The sequence below is a fragment of the Nomia melanderi genome, chromosome 3 (genome assembly GCF_051020985.1).
Source record: "Nomia melanderi isolate GNS246 chromosome 3, iyNomMela1, whole genome shotgun sequence".
Taxonomy (NCBI): Eukaryota; Metazoa; Arthropoda; class Insecta; order Hymenoptera; family Halictidae; genus Nomia; species Nomia melanderi.
In genome coordinates, this window is record NC_135001.1 from 9,851,593 (window position 1) to 9,860,901 (window position 9,309).

The window sequence follows — 9,309 nt, forward strand, 5'->3', positions numbered from 1 at the left end:
CTGTAACGTGTTATCTGTTCATTAAATATTCATCGAAGCACAGGTATAAAAATCGGCATAAATTTATAGACCCAGCTAATATTTCACGAGGATAGGGTGCGAGCGTCGGAAAACTGGGGAACGAATAAATTTTCACGGCGTGCTCACTGCGTTAAGCCTGCATTCGAACCTAATCCGTAATTTAAGTTGCCCCGGTCACGGGACCCGGATGTATCGATTCCAGTCGACTCGGTCGTGTTACCACCCCCTAACGATCGAAACTCGAGACAAATCTCGCGAACAAACAGCCCCAACCTCGTTCACCGCGGCTCTCCTCCCGTTTTCCTTTCGTTCGTTTCGTGGCAGACGGTATTAGGACACGTTTATAGCAAAGTTTGGATAATCAATAAAAGCAACGATAAGAACGAAGCGACGAAATACATTTTTTTGTTCGTAATTAAAAGGTTTACGTTAAAACGGTGCATCGAGCTACATTCTCTTAATTGATGCACGACATAAGCGTTCTGAATCGACTTTGAGGACTGAGTCCTCGAAGCTTCAAAGCTGAAACTTAGTTGCTAAGTTTTCGACACTTTCGAGCTTAATCTTGGAGGCTGAATCTTCGAATCTTCAGGGCTCAAAGTTGAAGGGTAAGTCTTCGAAGCTCCGAAGCTTAAGTTTGAAGGCTAAGTCTTAGAGGTTTAGAGTTCTATAAAACTAGAGTCTTCGAAGGTACATAGCTCAACATTAAAAACTGAGTTTCCGAAGCTTCGATGCTCGACTCGAAAGGTTTAATCTTTCAGTTTTGAAAGCTCAATCTAAGATTTACAAGACTTCAACAGTCAGGACTTCATACTCGAAAAATCCAAACGGCTCAAGACTTCGGATAAAGACTAGAGCGTTGAAAACTTCGGCTTTTATAGTACAGAGGCTTAAACCCTGACAGCTCGAGCTCTCAAGGCTCGAGTCGCAGCTGCGTTTATCAAAGTTCAAGGAGTAGGATTCATTTTTAGAAGACTATCTTTCAGCTTCTATCACAATTCCGTTATAAATGTACCATTAACCGCAAAAATCCAGAGTTCGGTCTTTATTTCTCATAGTTGATTTGAATGGTTAACTGGAAGCGCTTATCGGCGTCACGACGTGTCGTCGTCTGGCTGCTTCCACATGTGTGTATGTATGTGTATTCAAGCGGTAAACATGCGTACAATGCCTGCCATAAGTACGAGGACGACCGTAATGTTTCAAATCCCCTTTTTGCCAGTTTCAGTTTCCGAATTCTTGCATAAAACAGACCTGGAAATGTTTTTGGTTTGAATATCATAACTGGACTGCGCATCTTTACGAGGATATGTATTTTTGTGTGCTAATTTATGGAAATTGCAATCAAAGCGGAGCTTGTTTGCCTCCTGTAATATCCCAAAGGAGATAAAAATTTCATTAAAGTTTCTTCAACATTCTTCTATGCCGAGCTTTTTTATGAGATTGCAGTAAATACATAGAACCTTTAATCCAATTATAAGTTTTCTGAAATGAATCACGATCTGAAAGAGGAAGGTGGAGAGTCTATATAGCATGTTAATATATTTATAAATATTATGTAGAGTTTCTTTTAATCGAATTTCGTATTAAAATGGAAAAAAAGAAGTTGGATTGGTCGGATCGATGGAAATCCAGGAGGAACATTAAATATACTGCAACGAACTCGTCACAGAGTTATTCTATTTACACAGTAACGTTTGTAATTCCAGCAGGTACCAAAATTCTAGCCATGCTATACGCGAAAGTCGATTTAAAATGTGGGATTAAATTTTTTGTCATACGAAGCTCCATTTTCGAACAGATCCAATTTAAAAAATTCTCGAGCGTGGTACTGAATACGTCCACCTCGAACATCTAACCAGTAATGACCATTTCTACTTGAAACAAACCCTGTGGCTGGTTCAGTACCAATTCTCCGCCAATCTTATTGGTTGGAAAAGCCTCGAATCGGAAAAAAATGATGGAAACTTATGAAATAATAAAAGAATTTCGGAAAATCCTCTCGAAAATTTCGTGAAAACCAAATCTCAAATAACGTTTCAAATTCAATGAAATAGAATGTAACAAATTGAAAGCTTTTACGAGAGTTACTCGCAATTGACTTGCAATGCACATAAGTAAACAAATAAACAAATGGATAAATAAATAATTGAACAAAGAATTACATAACTATGCGAATAAAAAGAGGAACAAATAAATAAATAAGTAAATAAAGAAAAAAAGGAATATACAAACAAATGAACAAATAAATAAGTAAATATAACATATATCCGAAATTCCGAGTGGTCGTACTTATGGCCGCTACTGTACACGTACTGGGTAATCGTTAAGCCATCCGTGGCCACCTTTCCTCCCGCTATCATCCGCAGTTAATTACTGTCCGCGTAATTGTCACCTTCTCTGGGAAATTGCTTCGCCGATTAGTCTGAGACCCCAGCACGCGAAGGCCATCGAAACAGCGTCGAGTTATAATTCCCTTCGTCCCTGCCCGCCTCATTCATCCCCTCCACTCATCGCCCGCTATCTCACGAGCTAAATGGGAGTGAGATTATTATTAGCTGAATGGATGAATCTCGTTTCTTCTCTTTCCTTTCTCCCTCGCCCTCTTTTCGTCCATATCTCCCCCCACCGCCACTCTCTCTCGCCCTGCAGCAGTGCCTGTTGTCGGAAAAATAGCCAATTTTCTTGAGTAAGCGGTGCGCCACCGCTGGTATAACGTCATCAGCGTTACTTTTAAAATTCACCGTGGTAATATGGAAATTTCGTGAGTACACCGATAAAACGAATAGCCTGCGCGCCAGGAGCCAGCCACGGAAAAGGGTTACAACCTCTGACATTGGAAGAAAAAATGAATTTTGATAGTTGAATAAATGTGCGCTCCAACCACTGAAGATCCTCGCTTGGAATGTAAAATGACGTGTTCCGAAAGAAAAAGAAGCAATAGGAGGCTGATAATAAAAATTCATGAAGTACCAGCCACTTTTATAAACACCTCAGGGGACTCCTCCGCGATGGTAACATTTTAATCGGGCCCGCTATCGCGATATCCTGCATCCTCGTTCGAGAAAGTATCTTAGCCGTGGATTCATAGCGGTAAGCTTGTTGTCGATTTCCCCTTGGATGAGCGTATCGCTCGGTGTCAGCTCGGGAACAGGCGGATATCTATTTGCAGTGGCTGCCGCATCTGCCTCGAAACCTACCGAAGACGCGAGGCTTTCGGTTCAGAGCCAGCCGAAAGGTTATTAGATCCTGATGGCCTCTCGCTTTCCCGACGCTCGTTGCTCGTTACCGGCGAGCTTAGAGGGCTTTAAGCAACCCGTCCAAACAAAGTTTCCGCATGGACTTGGGGAGACGGGCGCCGGCAGGTAGAGGTACGTCGCGTCTGCCGTGTGTCACCGGAAGCTCTCGGAGAGCTCGCCGAAGATAATTGGAGTTTCGAAAGCGAGCCGATCGGTCCCGAAAGGATGATTTATCGGGGCCGCGTAGCAGCGCGACGCAACCGGCAATAACCGATTCGTCATTAGCGGGATCTTCTCAGACACGGTTTATCATCGATTAAGACCTGGAACTCCCGCGTTAACCCGTCCTGCGTGATATTTATTGGTGTGTACGTTATCCGGTTTCCTCGATTAGCTTCACCTTCCCCGATATAAACCCGTTGATTTACGCAGTGAGTATCCTGCGAGACATGCTCTCCCTTGTGTCCGTTTCTGATCCATTCCAGTAATAATCGATGCTATCGGGAGATTTTAATCGTCGATTACCAAGTTTCTGATGTTCTGGTAGGAGTAGTCGAGCGGAAGTACCGTATAATTTGATTTGGAAATTTGCGCGAGCTGCGCTCAGAGCTTATAGTCTGATAGAGGGTAAAGATGAGACCTTCCACTAAAATTTGAAGTAAATCGAATTTGTTTGGCGTATAAGTTGTCTTTCTCCTCAGCATTAGGATGTAGAATTAACAAGGCACGAATGTAAATTATTTATATGCTATGTGTAATTCTATTAGATCCGGTAGCTAATTAAAATACTGAGTAATCCATAAAAGCCTGTAACTCGTTCGAGAAATTCAATAGAAATATCCAGGAACACCAAGCAGCGAACGTTCTCTTATAAACTCTTCTTCAGCTCCCAGATCTCCAACTCACAGAAAGGAACTACCGCAGTTTCACGATCCGTGTACACGAAAGCTTCCACCAAGAACATTTCCCACTCTTCAATAATTACACGCTGCGATTCCTCTTCCTAGCCGCGGTCTACTTTCGAGTGTACGATAATTCACCCATCGAAAGGTATCCTTAAACTGTCCGTGACCACGTTACTTCTGGCGAACAGTAAATTCGTCGTTGTCAAGAGAGAGAGTTAATGGAAAAAGCGTATCCGTAACGTTGTCCGCCGGCTTGCTCTCGACTCGCCGCCACCGAACAGTTCTTTTTATTTCCCTACCGTCGTTCCGGACCATCTAACCCGGGCTATAAAACCCTGGCCCGTTCGCTCCCTTCTGCGTCCTCACACCGTCTGTCCTTCCCCGGCGCACGCGATTCTTCTCGACCTCCTCTCTCTGCCCTTTATCAGAAAGCCGACATCTTTCACCGTTAGGGTTGGTCCACACTATCGGTCATCTCTCTATCCGCTCTCGGTTCGATCAAATATCATTCAATTGGCTATAATGCACCTGTTCACACTATAAGCCTCTATACATATTAAAACATGTGACGCATGCATGTGTCCAGATGAACGTGTACCAAAAGTGAAATAATAGACTCAAAGCCATCGCCTGTAGAGCCATTGTATCGCATGGCTCTGTTTGCACTGACCTGGCAGGGCTTTATATTAATATATTATAGCTCTATTTTCGTTCATCGAAAACAATGAACAATGGAAAAATGTTGAGAGTCAGGATTGATAGTGTGGATCGACCCTTAGCCCGCATCCAGCGCGAATGCGACCGTTTTTCAGCGACATTCGCTCGTCCGGTCCTCTTTCCGCCTGTTCCTCTACAGCCCGTTGCTCCGCCAACCCTTCAACCGGATCCTCCTTTGCCGGTTTTCTTCACCCTTCGTCGCCTCGCGCCCGGTGCCGTAAAGTCCGACGCGCAAGCAGCGAGACATTCACCGAGCCACAGCGAAGAGGGAGGTAGCCCATAAGCGTTGACTTAGGGACCTTAACTGTGTGTATCCTACGACTGCTTGCCCAAAATTGGGCTATTTGGAATTCTAATCCGAAATCTTGTGGTTTCATGCTAATGACGGAGTATTCAGTACCGCCCATTTTGAGGACAAGTTCTTAGGGGATACTCACTTCAATGGACATCACCCTGCAGTTTTAACAGATTCGGAACAAATGAAAACTATTTTCCAAAGTGAGGGGATCTTCGTTTCATTATTACAGCTGTGAACTTTCATTTTTATGGTGATACTGCAGCTTTCAAGATTGCACCATGGTACCAAAAGCTACGCTATAGTTACCAGGAGAATACTCCACTGTAGTTCTCAAGGTTACACTATGGTTCCCGAAACAATGCTATAGTTTCCCAGGCGATATTATACTGTAATTTTCAAGGTTGTATAGTGGTTTCCAAAGTAATTCTGTAGTTACCAAGAAGACACTATACTGTAGCTCTCAAGATTGTCATGTGGTTCCCAAAGCGATACAGTAGTTTCTAAAACAATATTATGCTACAGTTCCCAAAGTTGTATTGTGGTTTTCAAAACGATACGGTAGTTACCGAGACAGTGTACTATAGTTTCCAAAACACCGAATGTATTAAACAACCAACACTTTTCACGAAGAATTCCTTTCCTGCTCAGTAATTGTACGACGCTCTACAGGGTGCAAATCTCGAGCCTCAGCACAACACCAAAATGACACTTCTTGAATCTTGCTACCAACTCCGAGTCGAAACCATCTTCGTTAATCCACCGTAAAACCTCCAGCTGTTCCCGTCAACCGCGCGGAAACGGGAAATCCATTTGGATAAAAATTATACGAGAGTTCCCGAGCAAGGCTTTTTCAGAGTTAAATATTGCACGGTGGCACACGGCGTGGCCGGTCGCAACGCGGAGTCAACGTCGAATTTAACGAGCTCGTTTAGTCTCAAAGGAAAGGTCTCCTGAGTCATTCTGACCGTGTCTCACAATGAAAATGTTACGCGCGCTTTGAACGCGGATTTATTTCTCGCTGAGAGCCACTTGATTTCATTCGGAGTTACTACCTTGGATTATGAATAAATTCGTTTCGTTTGGATTGGATCACGAGTTGATTGATCTTGTTTGCAACTTCTCCTGAGACGCACGGCGCTTTTACATGGAGGAAATGCAATTTTTCACGGAAAATGGATACACATTGTTCCCTTATACATCGAAGAATGTAGTTTGCTTATCCTTTATGATCCTTAAGCAACATTCAACATTCTCAACGATTCGAAACTGTACTCCTCAATTCAACTGTGACGCGAAGGAACTCAAAAAGAAAGCCGTTAATCATGGTAACAGTTCATACATCTTCACATTCCACATTTCACAAGTCTTTTCCGCCGTGCTCGCTAAAGCTATCGAAATACCCGTAATTTTGTTTTAACGTCCCCTCAATTAGACTTCCTTCACAGCGCTGGAGGATTAAATTCACCGTAAAAATCGCAGCCACAGGTAGTTCTCGATCATATAACCGAACGGGTTCGAATTAACGCGAATTCTTCCGCGAACAATGCGGTCAGTCGTTTCGGAAGGGGAGCTATTGCTGTGTGTCCCAAACGAGATTCCTCGAAAGCAGTGCAACGGTCCGAGCATACCAAGTGACCGGGTCGATCGATATACGGGCGTAATCGAGAGGCAGATCTTTCCGACCGTCACGGATTGGATGGCACCCAGGGTGTTTCGTTCGTTGGACTAAAAGAACCCCTAAGAATGCTTCTCCCTGGAAAGTCTGCGCCACGTTCGAGTATCGCGTTACCACTTACCTCTGGTTCCTGGTCCTGCTTTGTTGATGGAGCAGTGGAGAAAGGGGTGGAGAAGTAGGGTGGTGTTTTTTACGTTGTCACCCTACATGAATGATATTCGACGACATGAATATTTGAAACACTATTTAAATATTTTAAATTCCTTTCGGTCGAAATAAAGCAATAGTTTTCAATGCGATGTGAAATTTCAGGGAATAGAAAATGTTTACTTTAGCAATTTAAATGATAGAATAAGACATTTTATTGTGGCAAACTAGCGGGGAATAAGATTACAAAAGTAAAAGTATAAAAAATAAAAGTGTAAATTTGAGAATTGGGAAAAATATTTTGTGCTTAATATTTAATACGAAGAAAACGAAGTGAACGAAATACTTCGATAAAAAATTCAAAGTACCAAATAAAATATCCCAATAGAAAATCTCAATATTTTTAACATTCTTCAATCGAAATTCTCTTCAAATACAGTATGTTAAGAGCTCGCCGTATCAAATAAAACATTTCAGGACAAACTTCCAATATTTCCAATATTCCTCAAATGGAACTTTTCGCGAATAACATTTGAAAAACCTGCAGTACCAAATAAAATATTCCTTTCGAAAATTTATATTCATACTCCCAAATAAAACGGGTCGTTCACTGTTGATTATTTAAAATAGTATTTCACCGACCAGTGCCACCCGGAACCACCTTCTTTCCGCCCGTCGACGAGTGGAGGCGGTCGTGCAACTATGCTCGCGTTAAACCTACCTCGGGAATTCGTTACGTGTGCCCTGTTTTGCATGCCAGCTCCTCGACACGGTCAATGCATGCGCCACGCCGCGCGCGGGGTCTCGTTCCGCTAGCCTCTGCCGTGTTTCGTTTTCGTTTTCGTTTCGTTTCGTTCGCCGCCTCTCGCAGGAAAAAAAGGGATGCGCATTACGAATGTAGAACTCGAGATTGCGGGAATGCCGGCTGAAAGCGGCCGGCAACGTTCGCAGGGGTGGCAATTAATTTCGCGGATAATTAGAAATTCCGCGGGGACGGAGTTACGTGAACGGCAGGACAATGGCGGCCTTTCTCCGCGCTCCCTGTTTCTCTTTCTTTCGCTCCACCGCTCGAACGTCTGAGAAACTGCGGAACGATTCTTCCTCGGTTCCGTGTGCTTGTAATTACGACGGCGAAGAAGGATTTGGTAATTAGAATATTGTTGTTACTAAGTAATTGCGTATACAAGCGGGCGATACGTTTCCCGTTGAAGTCGGTAATTATGTTTTAATTTATGACCCTTAGCGTTGGTAAAATAGCTCGGTGCAGCACCGGCAATTGCGCTACTTTTATTGGGCAAAGGGAACAGTGAAGCTGCAGGACTTCTTGTTCGTTTTTTGCAGTCGGAGAGTAAATTCGCAGCGGCAAATGAAAGGCCGGATTAAATAATAGCTTAAGGTGTTCCAGTATTAATAAAAATTTCTTCGTCTATTTAGAGCGAGCACGGTTGGTAAGAAAATTAGATTGCCTCGGACCTTCGAGCGGCAGCGCGCTTCGGATTAAGGTTCGATCGTCCGACTCCGGTTTTACGATCGCTTTTAATAACCCGGGGTTTACAGACAATTTGAAGTTACACGGGCACAGTGTTTTTACGCTCCCCGGGGAACCTATCGCGGAATTGGGTGAAGCATTTCGCGCGAGCCCAACGGAACGGAACGTTGGAATATTCTTCGTCCCCGTTCGACCTGATTATAATTCCGACGATCGGCTTTAACTCGAGCGTGAGTCGACATAAAATTTAGTTGCAAATTTGCTTCTTTGTCAAGTACTTTTAAAATTATATTGTTTTTAATATTACTGATAAGATGAATTGTTTACACTGCTTTCTACAAACTACCGATTAAAGTGCATTTCAAACGAAACATTTAAAATACTATATAATTATCGAAAAGAAAATGCAAAGGGTATTCGGAGTGTACAGGATTAACCAATTTCATTCTATTACAACTGCGCATGCTAGAGTAACTTCGCCACTGATCATTTTCCACAAATCAATTAATAATTCATTAATAATTCTCTATACATCTACATTCACGTTTACTTGAAAGTATAACGATGCACAGCAGGAAAACAATATTCAATTTGAACTCAAAGAAATTTACTAATATTTATGCTTAGTGAATTCTGTTTAAAATCTTCGCCACGAGTCCGACTCAATATTGTATGACAAGGGGTTAATACTTACCGATCCTTTCGTTCGGCGAACAGTTTCCTCGTATCCGTGGCCCGGAAACACGATTTCCCGTGGCTCCCTTTCCCGTTCCGGCGAACGGCCAGCGGTAAATTCCGGCAAAAACTTGGAAAAAGAT